Source organism: Perognathus longimembris, chromosome 7 (genome assembly GCF_023159225.1).
Source record: "Perognathus longimembris pacificus isolate PPM17 chromosome 7, ASM2315922v1, whole genome shotgun sequence".
NCBI classification, from domain to species: domain Eukaryota; kingdom Metazoa; phylum Chordata; class Mammalia; order Rodentia; family Heteromyidae; genus Perognathus; species Perognathus longimembris.
This window is the reverse complement of record NC_063167.1, coordinates 12,587,904-12,609,949: the sequence shown is the minus strand read 5'-3', so window position 1 is coordinate 12,609,949 and position 22,046 is coordinate 12,587,904. Positions and strand designations below refer to the sequence as shown.

The 22,046-nt window shown below is 40.0% G+C and overlaps 1 protein-coding gene and 1 long non-coding RNA gene across 13 annotated transcripts in view; one reads left to right on the top strand and one right to left on the bottom strand.

Annotated features, from left to right (window-relative positions):
• Positions 1-22,046, top strand: part of Eif4g3 (eukaryotic translation initiation factor 4 gamma 3) — a 212,997-nt gene that overhangs the window by 22,487 nt on the left and 168,464 nt on the right. For 9 of the 12 annotated variants that reach the window (XM_048350401.1, XM_048350398.1, XM_048350400.1 and 6 more), the window contains exon 2: positions 19,023-19,098. The gene's annotated coding sequence lies outside the window, so the exon portion shown is untranslated. Of the gene's footprint in view, positions 1-18,982; positions 19,099-22,046 lie in introns of all 12 variants that reach the window. The other 3 variants (XM_048350402.1, XM_048350404.1, XM_048350403.1) reach the window with 1 other exon arrangement.
• Positions 3,894-4,242, bottom strand: LOC125354679. The gene is made up of 2 exons (XR_007211526.1): positions 4,002-4,242; positions 3,894-3,934 (listed from the first exon to the last, which is right to left on the bottom strand). It is a non-coding gene; the product is annotated as an uncharacterized LOC125354679 (long non-coding RNA).

The window sequence follows — 22,046 nt, the reverse complement described above, 5'->3', positions numbered from 1 at the left end:
ACACACACACACATAAAGACAGACAGACAGACAGAAAAGAGAGCTGATTGCTGGTGGCTCATGCCTGTAATCCTGAGATCTGAGGATCATGATTTGAAGCCAGCCCAGGCAGGCAGAAAAGTCTTGAGAAACTGTTATTGACCTTTAACCAGTGAAATTCTGGACTGGAGGCTCAAAGGGAGTGATATCCTCAGTATCTGTACCAAAAACAAAAAAGCAAATTCTTTCTCAGTCCTGGGATTATAGATGTGTTCCACTTGGCTGCATATTTACATATGTTGAAGGAAAGTTCCTATTTTCCTACCAAGAGATAAACAAGATACATAATCCTACCATTCTAGGGGCTAAAGCCGGAGGAGCTTGTGTTTGATGTCATCCTGGGATACTTCGTGAATTCAAGGCCAGCCCTTTTTCTTTCTTTCTTCCCTCTCCCCCCATCCCCACCCCCCTGCTTGACTACATCTATTCTAGAGCTTTACAGAGAATATAGGTGACATGTACCTATTAAGAACAGCATTCTAAGTTTGCTTTAATCTTTTCTTGTCAGTTGTGGGGCTTGAACTCAGGCCGAGGCCCTACTCTTGAGCCTCTGTGTTCAAGGCTAGCACTTTACCACTTTGAGCCACAGTTCCACTTCCGGTTTTTGAGTGGTTCATTGGAGATAAGAGTCTCACAGTGACTTTTCTGCCTGGGCTGGCTTCAAACCAAGATCCTCAGATCTTAGCCTCCTTAGTAGCTAGGATTGTAGGCATGAACCACCAGTGCCTGGCTTTGCTTTAATCTTTTGGGGCAACCATATGCTCATATGAAACAGTTAAACAATTCATTAAAACGGAAACAAAAGGATCCTATTGTATATTTGCTAGTTGTTGAAAAGGAAGATTGTGAATGAAGTGGTTTTTTTTTTTTGAGATGTAGTCTGCGCTAAATGCTGCTTATATCAGCCCACACTTGTAAAAGAATCTTAAAGAGTATAAGTGAGTCATAACCAAAGTACAGAACTATATTTTTATAGTATATTTTGCTGCTCATTGATTTACCAATAAAGATTTTGTTAGAAAATTCAAAGAATGATGAATTGTCTAGCAATGAACTTGAAAAATGGTTGAAATGAATGTAGGATAATTGCAAGGAAAGGCTGCTTGCTTCTGTCCAAATTCACTACTGTAACATGACTATTTTACTTCTGGTCTGTCTGATTTTTTTTTTTTTTTTTTAAGTTTTCTTGCTTGGCCTGAGCATACCTATAATCCTAGATATTTAGGAGTTTGAGATCTGAAGATCAAGGTCTGAAGCCAGTCTGGGCAGAAATGCCTGTGAGACTCATCTCTTTATTTCTTTTCTTTTGCCAGTCCTGGGGTTTGAGCTCAGGGCCTGAGCACTGTCCTTGGCTTCTTTTTGCTCAAGGCTAGCACTCGGCCATTTGAACCACAGCGCCACTTCTGGCTGTTTTCTATATATGTGGTGTTGGGGAATCGAACCCAGGGCTTTATGTATACAAGGCAAGTACTCTTGCCACTAGGCCATATTCCCAGCCCTCATCTCTTTATTTCTTAGCCTTATGAAGAAGCTAAGTGAGAAAGTGAGGCCCTGAGTTCAAAAAGAAAAAAGAAAAATCTTAAAAAAAAACAAACAAATCAAAATTGACTGTGGGACTGGAACTTACAGTTTGGGCACCGTTCCTGAGTTCTTTTTGCCCAAGGCTAGCACTTTACCACTTTGAGCCACTGTGTCACATCCAGTTTTCTGGTGGGCAATTGGAGATGAGTGTCTCATAGACTTTCTTGCCTGGGCTAGCTTTCAGCTGCGATGTTCAGATCTCAGTACCTAGGATTATGGGCATGAGCCACCAGCGCCTGGTGGAAAAATATAAATTTTTAAAGTGTAAGTTCCAGATATTTAAGATCTTAGCTAGTTATGTATATATTGAGGTTGGTTATAGAAATTAACATGATAAGGAGGCTGGGGTTTTGCTTGATGGTAGAATACCTGCTTAGCACGTAAGTACTAGGTTAATCCTTAACACCCCCCTCCCCCCAAAAAATGTGCTGTTTTGTTTTTTGGTGTAGTCTGTTATATACTGTAGTTTCAGCTACTTGGAAGGCTGAGTAGGAGGTAGAAGTGTAACTTAAGCCCATAAGTTCAAGGCCAGCCTGATCATCTTTTTAATTAATTTTTTTTTTGGCCAGTCCTGGGGCTTGAACTCAGGGCCTGAGCACTGTCCCTGGCTTCTTTTTGCTCAAGGCTAGCACTCTGCCACTTGAGCCACAGCGCCACTTCTGGCCATTTTCTGTATATGTGGTGCTGGGGAATCGAACCCAGGGCCTCATGTATATGAGGCAGGCACTCTTGCCACTAGGCCATATCCCCAGCCCCCTGATCATCTTTTTAAAAGGAAGGAAGGAAAGAAGGAAGAAAGGAAGGAAAAAAGGAATTACCGAAAGTAAATAAGGAGGATAAACTATCAGGGCAATAAAATACTTTTATGGTGCTTAACATAATTGGTTTGTTTTTGTTTTGTCACAAAAGTACTTGTTTTATTTGTTACATTTCACTTTCCCCTCCCCCAACAGAGTAGGAAACAAGATGCAGTTCAGCACTTGGGAAGCAGAGATCATGAGTTGGTACCAGAATGACTTATTTCCTCTATAATAATTGTTCAGTTTACTAGATAGAACGTTAAAATTTGCTCTCAGTATACTTTTCTTTTTTCTTTTTTGTCGGTCATGGGGCTTGAATGAACTCTGGGCCTGGGCGCTGTCCCTGAGCATTTTGGCTCAAGGCTAGCACTCTTACTACTTGAGCCACAGTGCCACTTCTGGTTTTCTGGTGCATAATTGAATATAAGAGTCATGGACTTTCCTGCCCAGGCTGGCTTTGAACTGCGATTCTCAGATCTCAACTTCCTGAGTAGCTAGTATATTTTTCTTTTCTTTTCTTTTCTTTTCTTTTCTTTTCTTTTCTTTTTTTTTTTTTTTTGCCAGTCCTGGGCCTTGGACTCAGGGCCTGAGCACTGTCCCTGGCTTCTTTTTGCTCAAGGCTAGCACTCTGCCACTTGAGCCGCAGCGCCACTTCTGGCCATTTTCTGTATATGTGGTGCTGGGGAATCAAACCGAGGGCTTCTTGTATATGAGGCAAGCGCTCTTGCCACTAGGCCATATCCCCAGCCCCTAGTATATTTTTCTTTAAACCTAAGGAATCCATTTTTGTAATGAAATCTCCAAACTATTTTCTCTTTCTCTCTCCCTTTCTCCCTCTGTCTCTGGTGCCTGTACAGAGCTTAAATTCCAAGCCTTATGTTCTTGCTCAGCTCTTTTTGGTCTTGACTGGCATGCTGCCACTCGAGCCACACCTTCAGTTGGGTGTTTTTTCTGATAAATTGGAGATAGACTGCTTTCCTGAGCCAGTTTTGAACCTCAGCCCTCCTGTTTTCAGCCTCTTGAGTAATTAGGATTATAGATGTGAGCCACTGGCACCTTGCTCTAAACTATTTTTGGTTGTTTTATTAAAGTATATTGTAGGATTGAGATTCATTCTTTTGATACTTTTAGTGTTGCTAAAGGCATTTGATGTTTAAGAAGGAAGAGAAGAGTACAGGGGAGACCCACCAAGTGAGACACAGTAGATTAGAATACAGAATGGAGATTTCCAGAGGCTAACTCAGCTTTCTCACTTGTTGACTATAGCTGCCTTTATTTTCCTTACATTGCTGTGCTTGCTTATTTAAGTCTCTTCAGGTTTAGAATCATTTATATAAATGTACACACCTTATTTTCTCATCCCCAAATATAGCTAAACAGGCTATATGAGTTTCTTCCTAGGTTTATCATAAATGAATTAATGTGCTTAGAACAGCTTAGCAAGTAAGTGCATGATTATGTTAGCTGTCTTTCTTTGCTCTCAGTAATGGAGATTGAACCTCCTGGTGCATGTACTAGGCAGTCACTCTGAGCTACACCCTCAGCTCAATGTTAGCTGTTGTAGTATATGGAATATATAACCAGAGCACTATTTTTTTAAAGACTGTGTCATTCAGGTCTGGAAGGTGTAAAGTGGTAGACCACAGATGTAGCAAACTTCAAGCCCTGAATTCAAAGCTCAATTCCTCCAAAAAAGGAAAAATAAAAAATAAACAGAAAAAACCACTTACGGTTTTAGTATGTTACTCAGGTTGGCTTTAAAATAATCTTTGATTATATCTTATCATTTAATGAGTTCTATTGTCTCACAGTCATTGTGGATTTTGGTAGATTAAAAAGTTACAGATCTGGCTGGGAATATGGCCTAGGGGCAAGAGTGATTGCCTCATATACATGAAGCCTTGGGTTCAACTCCCCAGCACCACATATACAGAAAACAGCCAGAAGTGGCTCTGTGGCTCAAGTGGCAGAGTGCTAGCCTTGAGCAAAAAGAAGCCAGAGACAGTGCTCAGGCCCTGAGTCCAAGGCCCAGGACTGGCAAAACAAAAAAACAAAAACCAAAAAGTTATAGATCTGCTGGGTGCCGGTGTTTCATGCTTGTAATCCTAGCTACTCAGGAGGCTGAGATCTGAGGATTGAGGTTTGAAGCCAACCTCAGCAGGGAAGTCTGTGAGACTTTATCTCCAACCAGTGATAAAAAGCCAGAAGTGGGACAATGGCTCAAGTGGTCGAGTGCTAGCCTTGATCACTAAAGCTCAGGTATGGAGTTCAAGGCCCCCCAACCAAGGTGGGACAAAGTTACAGATCCTTTGAGGCTAAATAGCTCTCTTGGTAATTTAACAAGAGGAATGGGGAAGACTATGAAGACATAACTGGCAAAGCCTGGCAGCCATCATATCAAACAGCCATTCTCATTTTGAGAGGGCTTTACTTTTTAATTGGGATTAGATGATGTTACACCCATGTAGTTTTGCCTTAACACATTATTTTGGCCGTGTCTAGCTTGTACAGCGCTTGTGGTTGTATGGCTACTTGAAACCAGCCTTGCTACTAGGTTCAAGTACAGTTATACACTGTTCGCATATTTAATACAGATTGGCAGCTGATGTGTTACATGCACTGAGAAGAAGTTTTCACACATTTAAATTATGTTATTTTCTGTTATGAAGTGCTTAATTTGTTGGCCTGGGATGTAGTAATTAAATCACAGTTGAACATGAATTCACCCAAACTGGGAAAAAAAAAAATCTATTGTTTGACCTACCAGGAAATGTATTCTATTTGTGTGCTAACTGCTGAACGTACTAAAATAATTAACTGTATACAATTATTTTAAGTAGATGTTTATTTAAAAACAGGTTTAAATTTGTAACTATTTTTCTGGTTAATTTATTATATGAAAAAAGGTGGTACTTTCCTGTTCTCTTTCCTTGTACTTTATAACAGAGCCTAAGTTAACAGAAAAAAAAAATCCATGCTTAAAATGCTATGAATTCATCATTTAGTGTTTTGGATTTTTAGTACATGTGAGGTTAGAAAATATTTGGTTTCATGCTCATGTTTATATGATTTTTGTTTATTTATTTTTGCCACTCCTGGGGCTTGGACTCAGGGCCTGAGCACTGTCTCTGGCTTCTTTTTTGCTCAAGGCTAGCACTCTACCACTTGAGCCACAGTGCCACTTCCAGCTTTGTCTGTTTATATGGTGCCGAGGAATCAAAGCCCCGGGCTTCATCCATGCTAGGCAAACACTCTACCACTAAGCCACATTCCCAGCCCCTTATATGATTTTTTGTTTAGTAATTTTGACTTACTCTGGCCTAGGGGCGTTTTCGTATCTTATAATTTCCATCTGAGGATGAGTGAGTGCTGAATGTCCCTGTAAGTGGAAGAACTGTGTTCAGAGTTCACCTGAACTTGTTATGTGTGGCTGTAGTAGTGTTCTAACGACTGGAACCACACCTCCAGCTCTCAGCTAAATGTTTTTTAGGCTTTTAAATTTAAATGTAAATTTAAATGTATAAACTTCTTTTCTATCCATATATTTACTATTAATACAAACATGCATTCATTCCAGGGGGAAATCAAGGATGGTGGCCATGGGTTTCATTGGCTGAAGAGTTCAGACTACCTGTGCTCTTGATTCTTATTAGCTGTGTGACCCAGAGAGAGCTACTTACCTCTCTGTTCCTTAGTTTCCTAAAGTGTTAAATGGGCTTAATCAAACCACCTACTTTACAAATAGGTTTGAGTCTTCAGTGACAAATGTATGTAGTGCTCTGTATGGATTTAACTTAGAGGAAGTGTATAGTAGACATCTGCTGTAGTTGCTATGTTTGTTTGTTTTTGTTGTTTTATCATTCCTCCTTACCATACAGGCTGAGAGGCAGCACCTCTCTCTCCTTGCCTCCAGCATCCCTTTCATCCATGGAGGATACTGAGGAGGAGCAATTAGCTTTGGTTTTTATAGCTAACTGTGTGCTCTTTATGGGGCTTCAAGGTGGTGGTGGGTTTTTTTTTTTTTTTTTTGCCAGTCCTGGGGTTTGAACTCAGGGCCTGAGCACTGTCCCTGGCTTCTTTTTTGCTCAAGGCTAGCACTCTTCCACTTGAGCCACAGCGCCACTTCTGGCCCTTTTCTATATATGTGGTGCTGAGGAATCGAACCAAGAGCTTCATGTGTAGGAGGCAAGCACTCTACCTCTTGAGCCACAACAACACTTCTGGCTTTTTCTCTGTATGTGGTGCCAAGGAATGGAACCCAGGGCTTCATGTATACAAGGTAAGTACCCTACCACTAGGCCATATTCCCATCCCAAGGTGTTTTTTTTTTTTTAATGCTGATAATAGGACTTGAACTCAGGGCCTGGACATTCTCACTTGGCTTTTTAACTCAAGGATGGTGCTCTACTACTTGAGTTACACCTCTACTTTTGGCTTTTTGATGGTTAATTGGAGATAAAGTCTCAATGATTTTTTTGCTCAGACTGGCTTCAAACCTTGATCCTCAGATCTCAACCTCCTAAGTAAGTAGGATTACATGTCTGAGCTATTAACACCTGAGTTTCAAATTTTTTAATGTGAAACGTTTCTTTTGTTATATTGGTTAATTCTTAGATGGAAAATTGAAATAGGGCTTAACTCAGGTAGCATATTTTGAAACAATGGTTTAGTTGTAAAATTGGCAACCAGTTTTGGAAGCTAAATTCACATCACAATTTAAGCTACAAATAGTAGATTGTTTCCAATTTCTATCTAGTTGTGGTTATAGACCATAAATCAGCTATATAGGGTAAGAAACTTCCTTCTCCTTTCTTAAACTTAATGATATTTTAGAGAATTTCAGAGCAGCTGCAATCACTAATTGCATAAGCAACTTTTCAAAAGTTGCCAGAGCCAGGCACAGGTGGCTCACACCTGTAATCCTAGCTACTCAAAAGGCTGAGACCTGAGGATCGCAGTTCAAAGCCAGCCTGGGCAGGAAAGTCAGTGAGACTCTTATCTCTAATTAACCCCAGAAAACCAGAAGTGGTGCAGCGGCTCAAAATGGTAGAGCACTAGTCTTGAGCAGAAAAGCCTCAGGGACTGTGCCTAGGCTCCATGTTCAAGCCCAAGACTGAATAAAAAGATGGCCCGATATGTAGAAATTTTCTGGAAAGACTCACAAGAAACTGTTAGGAGCAAAAAAAACCCCACAAAATGTTGGGTTGGGGCTGGGGATATGGCCTAGTGGCAACAACACTTGCCTCTTATACATGAAGCCCTGGGTTCAATTCCCCAGCACCACATATATAGAAAATGGCCACAAGTGGCACTGTGGCTCAAGTGGTAGAGTGCTAGCCTTGAGCAAAAAGAAGCCAGGGACAGTGGTGCTCAGGCCCTGAGTCAAAGGCCCAGGACTGGCAAAAAAACCCCAAAACAAACAAACAAACCAAAAACTGTTGGGTTACTCTTGGGAGAAAAAGATAGGACGATGGCAAGCACTTTCTGCCTTAGGCACTGGTACTTACTCTTTATATCCTTTATTCTTTTTTTTTTTTTTTTTGCCAGTCCTGGGCCTTGGACTCAGGGCCTGAGCACTGTCCCTGGCTTCTTCCCGCTCAAGGCTAGCACTCTGCCACTTGAGCCACAGCGCCGCTTCTGGCCGTTTTCTGTATATGTGGTGCTGGGGAATCGAACCTAGGGCCTTGTGTATCCGAGGCAGGCACTCTTGCCACTAGGCTATATCCCCAGCCCTATATCCTTTATTCTGTGAGCAGTATAAAGCATCGATACATCTACAGGCTATGACTGTTATCTTTAATTTTCTTTTTTTTGCTAGTCCTGGGCCTTGGACTCAGGGCCTGAGCACTGTCCCTGGCCTCTTTTTGCTCAAGGCTAGTACTCTACCACTTGAGCCACAGCCCCACTTCAGGCCATTTTCTATATATGTGGTGCTGAGGAATCGAACCTAGGGCTTCATGTATGGGAGGCAAGCACTCTTGCCACTAGGCCATATTCCCAGCCCTATCTTTAATTTTCTTTGTTCTATTATTTTACTTATTTTTTCTTTTGACTTACATTCTTTGTATTTACCATATCCATAAATTCTCTTACATATTGTTCTATTTCACAAGTCTATGATTTCCAGTTGCCCTTTGAGATGAGTTAGAAGATTAATTGATTTGTAAATCATGACCCAGTAAAAATATACTTGTGAACTGTACATGAATTTGGGCTTTTTGTTTTCTTTTGTCATTAGAAAGAAAGTGAAGCTGTGTGGCCTGGAGCAGGTGACTTCATTTCTGAGTCTTTAAAACCTCCTTCAGTTAGTCAGACACTCAGAAGATTATCCTAGGATCTTTTCTAAACCTTAGATTCTGTAATTTAATACTACTTTAAATCCAAATCTGGAATTTACATTGATCATCGACTGACTGGTTGATTTTGTGCTAGTACTGTGGCTTGAACTCAGGGTCTAGATGCGCTGTTCCTTAGATTTTTTTTCTCTCTCAAAGCTGGCATTCTACCACTTGAACTACAGCTCTACTTCCCGCTTTTTGGTGGGTGTTTGGGGATGAGTCTCGTGCACTTTCCTTTGTGGGCTGGCTTTGAACTGGTTTCTTCAGAGCTCAACCTCTTGAGGAGCTAGGATTACAAGCGTGAGCCACTAGCGCTTACTCAGAAATTCTGAATTTTTGGGGGTAAAATTTCTAGTACCTAAAACCAAATACATTTGTAGTATGATTTGTCTCATTAATGAGTTCTTGTGTGTGCCACGTGCATGCCAGCTTGGGGCTTGGACTTAGGGCCTGGGCAAGGTCCCTGAGCTTTTTTTTTTGGCTCAAGGCTAGTGCTTCACCACTTGAGTCACAGCTACACTGTGGCTTTTTTTTTTGGTGGTTAATTGGTGGTAAAGTCTCATTGACTTTCCTGCCCAGGCTGCACTTTTTGTATCTCAGCCTACTAAGCTAGGATTACAGATGTGAGCCACTGGCACTTGCGTATACTAATGAATTCTAACGTAACTATAATTTCTGCTTAATCATAGGATTGGATTTTGAAATTTTCCAATAATGAAGTCATATACACACATACATGTTCTGTGTGTCTAAAATAGCTTTTTTTTTTTTCCTTTTTGGTGATACCAGCATTTGAACTTGGCCACATGCTTCCTAAATGGTTTCTCTTACCATTCAGCTGCTCCTCCAGCCCTTGTTTTTTAATTTTTTTAATTTTTTAAAATTTTTTGCCAGTCCTGGGGCTTGGACTCAGGGCCTGAGCACTGTCTCTGGCTTCTTCTTGCTCAAGGCTAGCACTCTGCCACTTGAGCCACAGCACCACTTCTGGCGATTTTCTGTATACGTGGTGCTGGGGAATTGAACCTAGGGCCTCATGTATACGAGGCAAGCACTCTTGCCACTAGGCCATATCCCCAGCCCCTGTTCTTTAATTTTAATTTTTGTTTTTAATAGCCCCCACTATTTTTAGGCAGTCTCCCATCAAAGTCTTTTTTTTTTTTTTTTTTTTTTTTTTTGCCAGTCCTGGGGCTTGAACTCAGGGCCTGAGCACTGTCCCTGGCTTCTTCTTTTTGCCCAAGGCTAGCACTCTACCACTTGAGCCACAGCACCACTTCTGGCCATTTTCTATATATGTGGTGCTGAGGAATTGAACCTAGGGCTTCATGTGAAGCAAGCACTATACCACTAGGCCACATTCCCAATCCCATTCCATCCAAGTCTTAACCAGGCTTGACTCTGCTTAGCTTCTGAGATCAGATGCAATTGGGCACATTAGGGGTGAAATGGCCATGGACTTGATTTTTTAATCTTATTATGAGAGGATGAACATTTTGTTTGACATGTCAGAGGAAATGATGACTTTATTGGTAACTGTAGCTTCATAGATAATTTTGGAATAGGCTACCTGTCAAATTTAGTTCAATGATGACAGCTTCCTTTACTATTCATTTGGCTAACTTTTGAGGAAAGTAGTTGTGATACACTTACTATTTTCAAAGCAAATATATTGTACTGAGATGAGTCTCTGTGAATGTTAGTATTCATAAGTGAAATGTTAATTTTTTTAAGCCGCCTTTGGTTATGTGGCCTTTTGAAAAATGCTTGACCTTCCCCCCCTCCAAAAAAAAAAGTCTTTTTTTAGTTGAAATGTTTCTGATATCTTTTCAAGCAAAATAGAATTATCATTCCTGGAGTCTAAATAAATGGAAGGCAAAAACATTTCTTCTGTAATTTTCTGAATGAACTAGATTACAAAGATCAACTTGAAATAGAAATGCAAGTCCTGGAGATTCTTATAGTAAAATGTGATGTGGTATAAGTAAGCAAGGTACATGGAGTTCTTTTCTGTTAATAGACAAAGAGCAGCTACATACTTGGAAAGCTTTTCAGGTCTTACTCTAGAGATATCCCTTAAAGAAGCTGAACTCCCATCCTCCCACTTCTTTTGCTTTAGGGGGAAAAAGCTTATACACTGGGACACTGAAAGGACTGGTGTTGACCAGAGGACAAAGAGTGCTTTCATCCTTGGGTTAGCCAAAGTGTGTGCAGGGCCTTTGTTAGGGCTTGCACCAGCGCTTTCTCCCTCACCGCTCCATCCTCTTTGTTCACACTTTGTAGCAGCCGCTATATCATTTTGAGAATTTCACCTCCTTATTTATTTAGAAATAAACAGCTGCAAAGGAAAGATCCATTTTCTTGTAATGAATAATACAAAGCAAAGCTTTGCTGTTGATTATTTGGATAAGGAAAGTACCCTATTGTAGCCAAGTGCCATACTACAAGATATGGTCTTATTTAAATTGAAGTCAAAATTAAATTTTTGGGTATGGATTCTTTATGTGTGTGTGTGTGTGTGAGAGAGAGAGAGAGAGAAAGAGAAAGAGAGAGAGAGAAAGAGAGAGAGAGAGAGAGAGAGAGACAGAGAGCACGCGCGAATGAGTGATGGTTCTAGGGCTTGAACTTGTGGCCTGGCCACTGTCCTGAGCTTTTTTGCTTATGGCTAGTGCTCTACCACTTGAGCTACAGCTCCATTTATTTTTGTTTGTTTGTTTTTTTTAATGGTAATTAGAGGTAAGAGTCTTACAGACTTTCCTACCTGGCTTAGCTTGGAACCATGATCCTCAGATCTCAGACTCCTGCGTAGCTAGGATTACAGGTGTGAGCTACCAGCTCACATACCAGTTACTCATTATTGCAAGAATCTTTCACTTGTGTCAGGTGAAATCTGGATTCATGTTTTTATGTTATTTCAGATAATATGAAGTGGAGACTTTTTTTTTCCCCCAATACTGGGTTTTGAACTTGGGGCCTTGCACTCATTTAGTTTGCCTGCTACAATGATGCTTTACCACTTGAGCCACACCTCCAATCCAGCTTCTTGCTGGTTACTTTTGGAGATGAGTCTCAGAGACTTTTGGCTACAGACCAGGATCCTGCAGATTTCAACTTCCTATTATGATAGGCATGAGCCACCAGTCCCTATCTTAATTTTTTTGTATTAGAATACATTAGTTGATAAATGGCTTGATTATGACATTTCCACTTAAGTACATAATGTATCCCAACCAATAACATCCCTTCTATTACTTTCCAGCTTTTTTTTTTTTTTTAAATAGGAGTCTCATAGACTTGCCAGCTCAGGCTGGCTTTGAACCGTGATCCTCAGATCTCAGCCTCCTGAGTAGCTAGGATTGCAGGCATGAGCCACTGACACTCAGCTCTGTTCTTGAGGTTTTTTTTTTTTTTTTTTTTGTAAGAACAGTGGTTTCAGTGGTTTATTGCTACCTAACTTATGCTAATCATAGGATGAAAACATACTTTAATTCATCTCATTTAAATTACACACCAACCCATTGAAGCTTTTGGTAGTATTGTACCTTTTCAAAGTGAAGAAGTTTTTGCTTTTTTATTTTTATTTTTTTGTAGGTCATGAGGCCTGAACTCTGGGCCTGGGTACTGTCCCTGAGCTCTTCAGCTCACGGCTAGTGCTCTACCACTTTACTCTCAGCTCCACTTTCAGTTTTCTGGTGACTAATCTGGAGACTAATTGGAGTCTCATGGACTTTCCTGCCTGGGCTGGTTTTGAACTGTGATCCTCAGATCTCAGCCTCCTGAGTAGCTAGGATTATAGGCATGAGCCACCAGTGCCTTGTGAAGTGTATGCTTTTACACTTCAAATATAACTTATCTATAACAGCTACACAGATAGTAAGTGGAAGAATTGGAATGGTAAAGTCGAACTTGTACTCTGGATAATCGTTTTGGTACAATCTGAAATTGATCAGTGTTGGTTAAATTCTGAGCTTCTAGTTGAAATACATTTAAGTACTTTGAAATCCAAGTAATGGCTGGATTACTAGTTCTTAAATATAGACTAAAGGCTTGTGTGTGATGTGATTGATTCCACCTAGGGCTCTTGATCTGTCTGTCGCTCTATCTAGTTGATAGAAGTCTTTTGTAATGATGGGTAAGGTGTGTGCTTAGCTTATTTAAGCCTACTGCTAGAGAAAATGAAATGACATATGGGAGATACAACAGAAGTCTTTGTTTTTCTAGTGGTTTGAACCATTCTAAATTGAGGGAGGTATGGGAAGGGCACAGAGTATAAGGTCCCACGGTGAGGTGACCTAACTACCTGATCATGGGCTGAGACTCACTCACATAGATTGGCCCCAGTGGGGAAACAGCAGAGAAAGCTACTGTTACTATTGTATTGTACAGTTTTACATTAGCTAAAGGAATGCACTCCAACATATATATCAGTTTTATTTTGTTTGTTTTTTTGCCAGTCCTGGAGCTTGGACTCAGGGCCTGAGCACTGTCACTGGCTTCTTTTTGCTCAAGGCTAGCACTCCACCACTTGAGCCACAGCGCTACACATATGTGGTGCTGAGGAATCGAACCCAGGGCTTCATGTATACAAGGCAAGCACTCTTGCCACTAGGCCATATTCTTAGTCCTATATATCAGTTTTTTTCTTTTTCTTTTTTTTGGGTAATTGTCCTGGGGCTTGAACTCAGCTTTTTTGCTCAAGGCTTATACTCTACCACTTGAACCACAGCCCAACTTCCAGCTTTTTGGTGGTTAATTGGAGATAATCTCATGGACTTTCTTGTCTGGGCTGACTTTGAACGGTGATCCTCAAGTCTCAGCCTCCTGAATAGCTAAGATTACAGGCTGTGGGCCATAGGAGTCCAGCTCTTATCATATAATCATATTTCTGAAATGTATAGTGGTTCACTTACCTAGATTTGCTGTACTTGATGCTTTCTGTATTAAAATAATTATAGTCAAGTGTTTTTTTGCCCTTTTTATTTGCTTAACAAATCATTGCTGGGTAAACCTTGTTTAATCAAATCGAATTGAAACCTTGTTTTAATCAAGGTAGTGGTACTAAACTGTGCTAATAATTGTGTTATATACCAGTGTACATTCTCCAAGAAAAGAAGAAAAAAAAGAAAAAGCTTTGACTTTTCACTTAATGTATTAGGTGAAACAGCAAAATCGTACTTTTTTTAAATCATGCCCCTTGAGTACATATATTTTTGTATTTCCTATAATAAAGTGGGAAATGTACAAAAAGCACTTGTGTTTTGTAGCTGCCCCTATAATGATCTTAATGACGGGTATGGTGGTGTATGGCTGCAGTCAGTACCCTGGAGAATCTGCGTTTTAGGCTAGTCTGGGCTATCACAGCAAGACTCTGTCTCAGAAACACCCCAGCAAAACAAGTCCCTCCCAAGCCCCACAACTTCATTTGTATGAACTACTAGCTCAACTACAGGCTTTTGAAAATGAACGTATCACCATTTTTCATGAAAGGATGAAAACTTGTGTTTACTCATACTTGGATACTTATAGGTATTATTAAAGGCAAGATGAATTTGTCACTTAAAAGCCGTTGAGGCTGGAGGGACCAGTGAAGCCTACTACTCAGGAGATTAGGACCTAGAGGATCACTCTACCACTAGGCTACATTCCCAGTCCCAGTTCTGCTTATCTTAAAGCACCAATAGTTTTCAGGTGAAGAGTGCATAATGTTAGAACATCATGCATGGCCGAAAACCCCATTTTAAAATGCTGTGTGTGTGTATAGATATATATACACACATATACTTATATGTATATATGTATACACACATATCCACACACCAATTGGTATTAAGGAGGACGAGTATGGGAAGTTCATTGATGTGGTTTTGCACCAAACTGTAGCTAAGGTTTAAAAATTATTGCTTGTTAATCAAGTTTTGATGTAATACCAAAACAGTATGAGCAATAATCTTGAATTACCTGGCCACAGGCTAAGGCTTGTTAAATGCCCTTCTTTCCAACTACATCTGGTTTGAGACAGATTTTCATTTTATAGACAAAAAAAAAATTGTAACAGACTGAATTCAGAAGCAAATATAAGAATTCACCTAGTCTGGGCAGAGAATGTGGCTTAATGGTAGAGTGCTTGCCGAGCATGCATGAAGCCCTGGGTTTCATACCTCAGCAACACATAAACAGAAAAGGCTGGAAGTGGCACTGTGGCTCAAGTGGTAGAGTGCTAGCCTTGAGCAAAAAAGAAGCTTAGAGACGTTGCCCAGGCCCTGAGTTCCAGCCCCAGGACCAGCAACAACAACAAAAAGCAAAAAAAAAAAAAAAAAAAACCAACAAAAAAACAAACACCTGCTCTATTACATTAGCCATTTAAGAGATTAGTAAAAATGTGTAAAGAATAAAGCTATTCTGTTCAGTATTTACCATATTGCAGGAGGTGGAATTCCAGAAAATCTGTGAGGTATTATTACCATATATAAAGAATCAGGTTAGAGAAATGATTTCTAAATTAGGAAGACAGGAATGAAGACTTACAGTCAGATCTTAATTTTTCCTAAAAGTGAGTGCTTTCCAGTCTATCAGTTTTCCCTCCAACAATGAATAGGTGTGGAAAAATGGTAGGGGTTGGCCCCTATTTCTTTTCTTTTTTTTTTTTTGGCCAGTCCTGGGCCTTGGACTCAGGGCCTGAGCACTGTCCCTGGCTTCTTCCCGCTCAAGGCTACCACTCTGCCACTTGAGCCACAACGCCGCTTCTGGCCGTTTTCTGTATATGTGGTGCTGGGGAATCGAACCTAGGGCCTCGTGTATCCGAGGCAGGCATTCTTGCCACTAGGCCATATCCCCAGCCCCTCCCCCTATTTCTTTACCTAGTTTGTTTTACTCTTTTTAGAAGCTTCCTTGGAATCTGGGTTGTCTAGGCCGTTACCTCTCTTAGCTCACTGATAATGTTAACTGCTTCTGAGTATGCTGACTACAAGGGGTGGGATTTTTCCTCTGGTCTCTGATTTTGGGTTTGTGGTATGGCTGATATTTTATATTGTCATTGCTGATTTTTAAAAGAATACCAGTGATTTCTTACCAGCAAAGCCAAAGCATAATATGAAGGGATGGGTGGGGCAGTTGCCGTAAAACAGTGCCTAAGCAGGGATACAGTGCAGGTAAGGACTGACTACCACAGATTGAGTGTGAGTATGTGTGTGTGTGTGTGTGTCCGTCCGTGTGTGTCCGTCCGTCCTAGGCCTTGAATTTGGGGCCTTGGGACTGTCTCTGAGCTTTTTTATTCAAGGCTAGTACACTACCACTTGAGTCACAGCTCCCACTTCTGGCTTTTCGGTGATTAATTCAAGATGAGTCTCACGGATTTTTCTGCCCAGGCTGGCTTCGGATTCTGATCCTTAGATCTCAGCCTTCTGAGTAGCCAGTAGCTAGTATTATAGGCAAGAGTCATTGATGCCAAGCAACATTCTTTATTTGTGAGCAAGGAGGAAGCATGATTCTTTTTTTTTTTGGCCAGTCCTGGGGCTTGGACTCAGGCCTGAGCACTGTCCCTGGCTTCTTTTTGCTCAAGGCTAGCACTCTGCCACTTGAGCCACAGCTCCACTTCTGGCCATTTTCTGTATATGTGGTGCTGGGGAATCGGACCCAGGACCTCATGTATATGAGGCAGGCACTCTTGCCACTAGACCATATCCCCAGCCCCGGAAGCATGATTCTTAACTGCACAATTGCTCAAATATGTAATTGTTTCTTTAGAAATCTTGTAACTGTAGTTATAATAGAATAGATAATATAAATGAATAAGCCTAATCTTCCTTTTGTAAGGTTAAGTGGTTGCTCAGCTTCTTGGGCATAGCATTGATAAATCACTTGAGAATGTAGTCTCACATCTGCAGAATGAGTCCTATTTGCAAAAAAGCCATTGCAGTTGGCATTAAAGAAGAAAGCCTGGCTTGATGTTTCACCAGCCATGTGTGACTATACTGCAGAACTCCAATGCAAAGAAAGTTTTATTTCAGCTAAGGCATAGTTTTTATTCTGAACGAAGTTACAACTTTATATTAAGGACTTCAGAAACTTGTTAGACTCATGTTCTCTCTCTCTCTCTCTCTCTCTCTCTCTCTCTCTCTCTCTCTCTCTCTCTCTTTCTCTGTGTAGTTTGGATGAAGCAGTTCTTTAGTGAAACTAGCCCTGTCATTTCTTGATGCATCACTTTAAATTGGTTCTTTTGTAGAGGATGTGGCAATTCATTTTTCTGCTATCTAGAGTTGCTAATATAAATGCTTCCCTGTATAGTCTCTTTAGACATTTTAATGACTTAAGTTCTCTGTTGTTCTTAATGTTTTCTCTTTCAGTGAACTGGCTATTTAGCATTTTACTTCTAAATGATTCTCTAAAATTTATGGTCTTTCCTCCCTCTCTCCCTGCCCCCCCCCTTCTTTCTTTTTTGTGCCAGTCTTTATAGGTGCTATCACTGAGCTTGTGTGCTTATTAAGGCTAGTGCTCTACCTTTGACCCACAGCTCCACTTTTGGGTTTTGCATGGTTAATTGGAAATGAGCATCTCACAGACTTTCCTGCAGGCGAGGCTGGCTTTGAACCATGATCCTCAGATCTGTCTCCTGAGTAGCTAGGATCACAGGCGTGAGCCACCAGTCTTTAATAATTTTTGTCTTTTAAACTATCAGAAAGGACAGGGTAAATATTAATTTAGTTAAAGGAAAAGTTTTTATTTTTGATTTATGGTACTTTTTTTTTTTTTAAGTAATGAGAAACCATTTGCTGTTAGTGAGCTGGACCCAGGTTAGAGGATCTTAATTTTTTGGCTCCATTCCATTTATTGTCATTCTTTCAAAAGTATTAGCCAGGCACTGGTGGCTCATACCCGTAACCCTAACTACTTAGGAGGCTGAGATCTGAGGATCACCATTTGAAGTCAGACCACACAGGAAAGTTTGTGAGACACTAATCTCCAATGAACCACCACAAAGCTGGAAGTGGAGCTGTGGTTCAAGCGGTAGAGTGCTAGCCTTGATGGGGGAAAAAAAAAGCTTAGGGACAGCACTCAGGCCTTGAGTTCCAAGTTCCAGGACTTGACACACACATGTACATATACATGTATGAAAAACAGGTAGTACTGTTATATAAGTTATTTACTGTTGATCTTTTGGATATCTTTAAAGTAGTCCAGTGTATATAAGCATTTTCATTCCATAAGATCATACCATACCAAGAGCTTAATCTTTTACTTTGGAAATTGGATAAAATGATAGTCTTTTGACAGAATTTTCTGTTGATGTGTTGAAATATTTTAAACTGATGCTAGAGAACTTGCTTTTAAAAATGGGGAAGCTGGTGGGTATACATGGAAAAAGTGGTAGCAAAATTAATAGCAACAAAATAAACCCAAACCAACAAAAACTAACAAGAAAACAGTTGTGTTTGCTCTTCCTGTGTCGTTAGCAGAATAGCCTTGTCTTTGGTCAGCAATTTCTACCTGATGATGTTAGTCTTATCTTCCTTAATATTGCTTGGATGTTTTCTTTTTTGCCAGATGGGGGGGCTTGAACTCAGGGCCTGAGCACTGTCCCTGGCTTCTTTTTGCTCAAGGCTAGCACTCTACCACTTGAGCCACAGTGCCACTTCTGGCTTTTTCTATATATGTGGTGCTGAGGAATCAAACCCAGGGCTTCATGTATACAAGGCAGGCACTCTACCCACTAGGCCATATTCCCAGCCCCATGGATGTTTTCTTGGGTTTTTTTTTTTTTTTTTTTTTTTTTTTTTTGGCCAATCCTGGGTCTTGGACTCTGGGCCTGAGCACTGTCCCTGGCTTCTTTTTTTTTTTGCTCAAGGCTGGCACTCTGCCACTTGAGCCACAGCACCACTTCTGGCCATTTTCTGTATATGTAGTGCTGGGGAATTGAACCGAGGGCTCTAGTGGCACTCTTGCCACTAGGCCATATCCCCAGCCCCTACTTGGATGTTTTCTTTAGACAGTAAAAGTAGTAGATTCCCATCATAGGTCTAAAATTTGGGAGCTTATGTAATTATATTTGCTTTCAGTTTCTATGGAATATTTACCAGGGAAACCAGTTTTTCAGAGATTGATCCCAACACATGAAGAAATGTGAAATACTTTTTTAGTTTCTGTGAAAAATATGTATATAGTTTTGCAAATAGAGTTAAAATGGGGTTATGGGCAGAAATTTGTGGTGGTAATTTTCTCTTAACTGCTAAGCAGTCCATTTTTCAGTTCCCTCATCCTTAACTCATCTATCCAGAATTCCTAGAGGACCTGTGCAGCAGCCCCTGGAGGATCGGATCTTCCCTCCCACTGTCTCAGCAGTCTACAGCACGGTGAGCTTTCTGTCATACTGTGTCTGCTTTTACATGAGAACTGGGTTTACAGTGTTAGTTTGATTGACACAATAGGTTTTTTCGCAAAAGGTTCAGAGTAGACCTGGAAGTAAGTGTGTGTGTGTGTGTGTGTGTGTGTGTGTGTGTGTGTCCAGGTAAATAGACTTGTTTCACCATCTCAATCTAAGAAGTAGAGGTGAGACAGACATTATAATAGATTGGTTGTATATGCCCCCCTTTTCACAAATATTAACATCTTATCTTATGATCTTTTTTATTTTTTCTTGCAGTATTGGGGTTTTAACATAGGGCCTTCTACCTACTAGGTGCTTACGTGCTATATCACTAAATCAATGTAGCTTAGTAACTACATTGCAGCCCGTGTAATTCTTGTTGATACATTATAGTTCACTTTTTTCATTAAAAAACTTACTTTCATTAACTTATTTTTTATTATTTTTCTTTAAAAGTTTGAGTTTTCCTCTGTATTACCTTAAAATTCCTTTGTTATTACTTTCAGTAATAACAGATTATGTTAATTCAGTTTAGAATTACACTATTTACAACTTGTTAGGAGTTTATTGGAACATGACCTTATTATAAAAGTACACGGTCAGCCTATAGTTGGGCAAAATCACATTAATACAAAGCCTTATTTATTTATTTATTTATTTATTTATTTATGCCCTGGGGCTTGGAACTCAGTCCTGAGCACTGGCCCTGGCTTCTTATTGCTCAAGGCTAGCACTCTACCACTTGAGCCACAGCGCCCCTCTGGCTTTTCCTATATATGTGGTGTTGAGGAATCGAACCCAGGGCTTCCTGTATATGAGGCAAGTACTTTACCACTAGGCCACATTCCCAGCCCTATTATTTTTATTTTAACATTATTGTTGTAATGTGCTGGAACTGTGGTTTGAACTTGAACTTAGGTCCTAAAGTACTTGCTCAGCTATCTTTCTCACAGCTGGCCATCTAACACTTGAGTTATAGCTTCAGTACAGAATTTTGCTGGTTAATTGGAGATGGAGCTCTTGGGCTTTTCTGCCTGGATTGGCCTTGAGCATTGATCCTCCAGATCTCAGCCTCTTGAGTAGCTCACATTATAGCCACAAGCCACCACTGCCTAGTTCAAAGCCTGTTTTCTAATAAAGTATTGATTACCTCATGTAATTTATTGACTGTTCTGAAACTAATTTACTAACAGACTAATTTTATAATATTTCAGACTATCATAAAATAAAAAATATTGAATTAGGTATTGTGAATTGGAGTATCTGTAATTGCTTTTTAATATAATCCTCTGTGTGTGTGTGTGTGTGTGTGTGTGTGTGTGTGTGTGTTGTATTTTTTCTGCTGGTCCTGGGGCTTGAACTCAGGGCCTGGTTACTGCCCTTGAATTTGTTGCTCAAGGTTATTGCTCTACTACTTGAACCATTTCTGGCTATTTGGCTTTAATTGGAGATCAGAGTCTCATGGACTTTCCTGCCTGGGCTGGTGTTGAACCTTGATCCTCAGATCTCAGCTTCCTGAGTAGCTAGTATTACAGGTATGAGCCACTGGTGCTCAGCTTATAAAATTGTTATCTTTAAGTATCCTAGGCATGAGAGGAAGTATAACTAGGATGATCATGGTCTAGTCCATACCAGGTAAAAATCAAGACCTTTTCCACAAAAGCAAAGCAAAGCAGACAGTGAGAATATTCTTCAAGTAGTTGAGTGCTTGTATAGCAAGTCTTAGGCCCTGAGTTCATAACTCAGTATAGCCTCCCCTGTCCCTCTCATAAGATCTTTCAAAAATTGCTTATGTACATATGTATGTACATGTTATGCTTTTCATCCAAATATGCATATAAAAGTATTTGGAAACATACATGCACATGTATTTTTAGTTGTACTTGTTTAAAGACAAAAATGAGGTTATGCATTATAAGTATCTTGCTTGCCTTGTTTTTGGTTCAGGTTTGTTGAAGTAAAATTTATATAAAGTAAAATTCACCCATGTAATGTTTTGCTGTATAAGTCTTAAAAAACTTGTAGTCATTTAATTCTCTGTAATCAAGATACAGAAAGGTTTGTCAGCCTGTGCCCTTTTCTAATCCCTCCTTATCACAACTGTTTTCCTTTTTGTTCTTTTCACAAAATGATAGTTTCAAATCTGAATTAACTTAGCACATTTCTTTTGTTAAAGTTTCTGATTTTAAGGTTATGTTTCTAAGGGAGATGAGACCAGTAAGACCAGAGCAACAGTAGGAATTATTCTGATTAAAATGTACACAGGTGAAGTACCCTGGTGAAAAAACCCCAAGCAAACAAACAAACAAAAAAGAATACTTTCTCAAGTTGATGAAAATGTTCATACTTGCTTTTTTCCTTACTTTTGTTTTAATTTTTATTAAATTTTGTTGACAAGGTGTTGTGCAAAGGGGTACAGTTACATAATAGGGCAGTGAGTACATATCTTGTGATATCTTACACCCTCGTTTTTCTTTCCCTTCCCTAGATCAGGTAAGCATATATACAATACCCAGGTGTACCAAAATCATATACAGTAGCCATGTGGTGTACGCCAAAGGAAATTACCTAGAACTTTAAATATAACATCAACAATAGAGTTCGCTTATCCTTGTCTTATATGATCATATGTACATAGCTGTTGAGCTATTGTGATCCACTGATAGGTCTATTCTAGACCTTTTTATGTTTAGTAGTTGTTTGGTTTTAGATACATAATGTAAGGTTGCTGACCCAAACCTATGGAAATACCATTTGACAAGAAGTTTTTTGTTTTGTAGACCTGGTCTCTACTGTCCCATCCCCAACCCCCTCCCAACAGTCATATATCAAGGAAACCATGCCCCTTTGTTCTTTGTGTTCTAGGCTTGTCTCGCTCAACATTATTTGTTCTATTTTTTTTCTTTTTTGAAATACAAATTGAAAGGCAGAAAA